This window comes from Dipteris shenzhenensis, chromosome 33 (genome assembly GCF_047967505.1).
Source record: "Dipteris shenzhenensis isolate YYH24624 ecotype China chromosome 33, Dip_SZ_1.0, whole genome shotgun sequence".
Taxonomy (NCBI): Eukaryota; Viridiplantae; Streptophyta; class Polypodiopsida; order Gleicheniales; family Dipteridaceae; genus Dipteris; species Dipteris shenzhenensis.
In genome coordinates, this window is record NC_141628.1 from 8,156,106 (window position 1) to 8,162,987 (window position 6,882).

The 6,882-nt window shown below is 40.5% G+C and overlaps 1 pseudogene; it reads left to right on the forward strand.

Moving 5' to 3' along the window:
- The first annotated feature begins 3,194 nt into the window (after nucleotides 1-3,194).
- On the forward strand, nucleotides 3,195-3,863 carry LOC147879622 (germin-like protein 1-1 pseudogene; annotated as a pseudogene).
- The last annotated feature ends 3,019 nt before the right edge of the window (nucleotides 3,864-6,882 follow it).

A 6,882-nucleotide genomic window follows, 5' to 3' on the forward strand; every position in this document is an offset into this window, starting at 1 on the left:
TTGAAAGTCTAGGTGGTTGTGTAGCTCGCAATTGCCAGCTTTCATCAACCCGCAAACTACATGGTAGAGATCGTTATGGACCACACTTGTCTAGTTACTAGTAAGACTCAATTCATGGCATATTATAGCATGCATTGCATTAGAATTTGTAATACTTTACTTTCATTATAGTTAACTAAACTTATGTTACGTACATTAGGTTTGTCTAACCTAGCTAGGTGTTCTTTACTTTGTAGATCCAAACAAAGAATCTTCTTAAGTGCACATGTAAGTATCGCTAGCTACTACACTAGTATGTGTGAACTATCGACATTCTTGTATAGAGAATGATGTCGCGAATGATAGTGCATATAGATGCTTACTCGGGAAAAGGCAACTTGCCATCTCACGCCTATTTCCATTGGTAGATGGCCATGTCTATAACCATCCAATTATGTTGGGATGAGGCAAGATGATTGGATGGTTGCTCCGTCGTCTTGAGGTATAGCACAAAGCATTGTTTTTGGAAGACATATTAATGACATGTTCTTGTTCCTATTTTGATTTTTTTTCAAATTACTATTAACATGTGAGGGTTTCTCACAAATGCTTGCACATTTTGATTTTTTTATATTTTATACCATAAAATCAAGGTTTAGGGTTTAACTTGGCCAGTAAGTTACTTTTGAATCTTGCAACTTGAAGTTAATACCACCCTTAAAATTCAAAATTTTAGAGTCTTTAAAGTCAATATTCACTCCTAAATACTAGATAAGATTTACATATATGATTCAAATGATCAAGTTTATTTCAAAATAGGATCTACATAAGAGAGTTTGAGCTTCTCTTATTTTTCCCTACTTGCATATTAGTTTTGTCTATCCCAAAAGTGACCTAGTCCTCTATTTGGTGCATCCCTTCATAATTAATATACTTAACTCTACAAAGAGTGAGCTGGAAAACACAGCAACTTCTAAAGTCACTACTTAAAGGCTAATGCAATGACGACCGTTGCTTGTAGCCCAAAAGTGTAATGTGACTAATTCTAACTCGAGTGACCTTTTTGAGTGTTTAACACATGCACCTAAAGTTTGGTACAATGCTAGGACTTGACCCCCCAAAGCTAGAGTACGGTGCTTCAAACAGCATTGTACCCTGCCCATCAAACACCGTAGTGTTAGTTTCATTAGGGATATCAACTCTAAGCTCTTATTCATTGCACGAACTCGTACACAGGGATTCCTTGAGCTTAAATCAAGTCTTCTTTTTTCTTGTCCCACCAAGACATAAGAATGGCATCAGTATTCATCACAACATCATTAAATTGAAAGTTATTTCTAGAAATTCAGATGAATCACAATGCATGTTCTCTGATTTGAATCCAAATTTTTTGTTTATAGTCCTAAAGGCATCTCCTAGTAGAATGGCTTTCCAATTTATTGGTTCCCCTATTGCAATATGAATGCATTTGAAAACTTTTTTCTAGCATGGGGGCAATGAATGAAGAGGTGAAAACTGTCTTTAGTTAACCCAGTACACCTCCTTCATCTTCCATCACCTCTCCCTATATTGAATCCTCTTGCATTAGTCCACACAACTTTGTAATTAATGAGCCAACTTAAGCAAGACATTTTCTCAAGTATCTTAGTGTTTCATAGTTTTCTAAATCTTTCATTACATTGTTCCTGTTGTCTTGTAAATTCCACCTTACATTAAAATTTCTAAAAATGTCCTCAATGTTAGAAGGAGTGGAATTGGGAAAAAGGATGAACTTCCCACCAGGCTAAGTTGAATTAGGAAAAAGGTTGAATTGCCCACTAGGCTGAGCTGAATTGGGAAAAAGGTTGAACTTCCCACCTTACATCAAGAAGGAGTAGAATTGGGAAAAAGTCTAAATTGCCCACCAGGCAAAATTCTCTGCAATATATCAAAAAGGTTACTCCTTTCCACGAAGTCCTACCTTGCCAAAGCTCCGATATGTTTAGCACTAGAGTCTGGCATTGATTTTTCCAACCAAAATCCCTTCTAATTTTTGGCCAGGAAAGGAGATATGTATTATGGAAAAACAATGATAGGTGTGTTATTGGCAGCGATCTCATTGAAGCTCTTGAATTTCAACGTGCTTTTTGTAATGATGTCAAAAGTAGCTTGCAATCTTGGTTTTTTAAAAATCATGTGTTGGAGACTTTAAAATCCTTGCACCCTCCACATTTCCTTCAACTCAAGAGTTGAAAAGCTATGGAGGAAATGAACTAGGAGTGTTGGTACAACAATTTGGAAATGATGCAATATTAGTGGATGGCACACATGTAGAATGCTTGATTGATGGTAGAGCATTGAAGAGGGAATATCATATTTTTAAAATACAAGCAGCACGAGATTGGAAAGGCAACGTGTTGAAAGATACGTGGTGCTTTATTGGTAGAAATGAAGTGCTACATGAGAAATATCCCATGCTTCTTCGAGTTGCAGAAATTGCAATGTTGCAATGGAGTAGCATAGCTATTTGTGAAAGGGGATTCAGCATTCAAAACATCATTTAAAACAAGTTGAGAAATAGATTGGAAACCAAGAACTTGGATGCTCTTATGCGAATTTCAATTGAAGGTCCATCTCTAGCAGAATTTGATTTTACGCAGGGTATACAGGTATGGTGCAATGCAACAAAAACGTGCAGACATGCATATTCTGAAGTCGTATGAAAGTGTATCATGGATTCCTTATCCACATATTTTTCTGAATGTATTTTCTGCATCTACATTTTCATGAATGTATGAGCAACTATCTTACTTCTTGCAACATGTCCATTCACATTCCCATAGCTTCAATATTATCTACAATTCCTTTAAAATCATAAATGTAAAAATTTTTAATTGTTAGGATATGTGGATGCAGTTTTTCAAAGGCCTTGATGACAAAGGATATGTGGATCCATATGTATCTTGTAACATTCGTTGGCCCATAGTTGCGTCGACAAGAGGAAGAAGCCACAGCTGCGTGACAAGATGCGGCAGCAGCGAGGGAACTATGAAGACTTCGCATGAGCCTCAAGATATAGATTATTATTATAAGCACGTTGTGTGCAACGACTCGGTCGTCCTTTGGGATTCATAAAAGCCTCCCCGCTCCTCACAAACCTCATTCTGCTTGCATTTCTTCTCCCACTCTACCTGAGCAGCTGAAGCCTCATATCCTGCTTCCATTTCTCCTTCGCCATGGCCTCTTCCTGCACAATATTGCTGGTCTTGTTTTGTTGCTTAATTGCACCCTCCATGGCTTCTGATTCTGACCCCCTTCAGGACTTCTGCGTGGCGCTTCCCGCCGGCCAGAATTCCAATATCGCCCTCAACGGTCTGCTTTGCAAGAACCCGGCCCAAGTCACCGCAGCAGACTTCCGATCCCCCTTCCTCCGCAACCCCGGCAACACCTCCAACCACCTTGGCTCCGCCGTCCAGCTCGCCTCTGCCCTCACCTTCCCCGCCCTCAACACCCAGGGCCTCTCCGTGGCTCGCATCGACTTTGCTCCCAAAGGTGGCCTCAACCCACCCCACGTCCACCCCCGTGCTTCCGAGGTCCTTTTCGTCGTCCAGGGCAAGCTCCTCGTCGGCTTCGTTAACACCACCAACTCTCTCTTCGAGCAGACCCTCCGCGCCGGCGACCTCTTCGTTTTCCCCCGCGGCCTTGTCCACTTCCAGCTCAACGTCGGCGATCACCCGGCCGTTGCCATAGCCGCTTTCAACAGCCAGAATCCCGGGGCCTCTCAAGTAGCCAAGTCTCTGTTTGCAGCCGAGCCTCCGCTTCCTGAGCAAGTGCTGGAGACCGCTTTTGGCATCAGCGAGGATGCGGTCGAGGGATTGATTGCCGGAGTCAGCACGACTCTCTAGTGAAACGTCACCCCATTCATTATTTTGTTCAGATTTCACTGATTCATCAACATTCTTTCATACCGTAAAACTATTTGGATTCACAACTGTGTCAGTGATGGCCTTTATAATATGACCTTGCGGTACAATATGCATTGTTCTCCTTTTGCATTCCAATGTTCAACATACTTTGCTTGCAAGGCGGTTCGGCTTTTACGTCTCGCGTGCCGTAATGTGTGCCAACGAACCACTCACGACTTTCGGTGGAGGGACAGTCGGAAAAGAAGAATGTCAACCTATGGATATTCAAAGACTAGTATTTAATAGTTCATGAACATATTGGTTTCACGATAAGAGAGGGATAAAAGTGAGGGTAATAAATATTGAGAGCAAGAGGGAAAGGGGAAGCTAAGGATAAAGGAACCTCGAGGACTTGTTTTAAGGTCTTGTCACTCCATATATACGAGAGACCAATCAACAAGGAACTGTAGTTGATGAGTACATGAAAGGTTGCACATATCAAATTAAAATTAGAATTCATTTGCTCTTTGACAAAGATTATCTTCCTTAGCAATGCAATCTCAAGTATAGTGCTTCCAATATGCTTACATTTATAGTAGGAATTTGGGAATTTAAAGAATTTAATAAACGTGGTGAGCGCCCAACCATTTGGAATCATAAATTAGAGCATGGACTAGGTTATTCTTGATTGAGATCCCATAGTACACATAATCTCCTCTTGGCTTTCGAGGGAGGGATGTAGACCATCTTCTCAAGAGTAGCTACAATTTTATCCAATACTTTACAAAACAAGTTAGACACATCAAGGAAATGGATCCAAATTGGACACTCGCTAATGAGCACATCTTTGAGCGAGAAAGAAGCATTGTATGGGATCATGTACACTAGGTTACCTCTCCAGCCAATAGAGGTACACATGATCTATTTTCTTTAAATTAGAGATCAACAACCTCCTATTACATTCCTTCACCAAGAAAATGATATTCGATGAGATTATAAATAGCCTTATATGTAGGGCCAAACTTTTCTCAAAGTTTGCTTCTATTGAGATGTGCCTTATAGGCAAGGCCCAACTAGCTCTCAAAGTTTTCTTTGTTTTTTTGCAAGGCAGCTCCTGTATGTTAGTTAAGCATGTCCACATTTATTTGCAATCACTGTCATTGTTTGGTTGGGGTTTTGCCTTTTTGTCTTTTTATGATAAGACATTTGTGTGTTAGTCTCATGCATCTCGTTGGTTATCAATCCAAACATGGAAACAAGCATTCTTCTCCTTCCTAGCTTCCATTTGCATTTTTGAATTGCCTACTTTTCATATGGACAATGACTATTAGGTTGTATGTGGAAGGGTAGTGGGGGAGCCGGCCAAGTGCTATCACAAGTAACATGCTATAGTGTTTATAAATAGTACCATCATGAGTATTTTTGTGTGAGTTAATAAATTCAAAGTTATTATATGAAGAACCTATTTCTCTGATCGCTATACAATTGAAAATGAACAAAATGGTAGAAGACAATTTCTAAGGTTCTTCCTTAGGGATATACAATTATTATTCGAATGTGTGCAATCATGATTGAGTGCATGAGGAGAAGACATGTGGCAAATATGTGCAAGGGCTAATCCCATAAGCCAAATTCATGTCCAAATGCCAAGGGATAAAGCTACCTCCACTACCATGGATCCTTTTAAGGGCTGTGACATCCATGGAGTGTCTAGGTGGGTGTGAGTTGGGGCGTCCTCATAGTACATGACTCCACATTGATTAAATATGCCACCACATCAATATATTGACATGGTATCAAAGACTCTCTCTGATTGTACATGGAGAAAAGTATCCTTGAAGACTTTAGCATGTGGTAGTAGAGAAAATTGAGATTAATCAAGGCTCTTCCATGTTGATCGCATCAAGAGACATTCACAAAGGACAACCAAGTCCAAGAACTGGTAGGTAGCATCGAAGTCGGTGCTAAAGCCGAATGTGGCAATGCACGCAAGTAAAGAGGCCACTATAAACCGACATGTTGTCATTGCATCCAAAGATGTTGATTTAGATGTGCAGCCAATCAATAGCATAGCCTTCTAGGGTAACTGAAGCCCGAGGCAGAGCCCAGTAGTTAGAAAATGCCACGAGGAGCAATAAAACGCAGTAGATTCAAAAACCCAACATGGAACTCAAGGTAGAAGTAGCTCGTGCATGCGTGATGTAGCATCAAAAAAGCTGACACAGTAGTTAGAGTATATGGCAACCTTGAAAGATTGGAAAGTCGCATGGGCATGGCCTTGGCATGGCTAGACCATGCTGCAACATGTAGCACACACAACAACACAAAGAAAGTATAGACGCGCTTGGTAGACATGCAAAATACCGGGCGCGTCTATAGGCGTTGCTTTAGTAGAGGAATTACGGGCGTGTCTAAAAGCGCATTATAACAACTCGTCTATTTGCACGTGTATTAACACATCTAATTGCGCATCTAAACTGAGAAAATACGGGCGCGTCTATAGGTGCATCTATTTGCATGTGTATTACTGCGTGTATTAGCGCGTTTACACTGAGAATCAGACGCGCATTTAGATGCGTAGATAGACGCAAACCAGAGAATATAGAAAGTGAGATTTTAGTGTACATCATTGCTTTCCAAACATTGCCCATGATTACCAAAGCACATAATTTTTTGCAAGCCCACATATACAAGAATTAAGTGAGATGAGGAGAATGAGACAATATGTAATATATTTTGCCAATAACAATTATGGGGCTACGGTTCAATCTCATCCTCAATGAGATTAACCCTTGCCAAACTATCTACTTCAAAATCCAAACAAGTGTTTAGATCTACAAATACATTCAATCCACTACTACTTGTGCCACTCATGTGCTCATCGAAATCAGCATCTCGAATGGTAGGCTCGTCGTCACGGGTAATGGCCTCAATATCTGTATCTCCTACCTCATGATCATCCTCCTCTCTCGTATCATGGTCATCATCATGTCCATGGCCATGATCAAATACAATCATG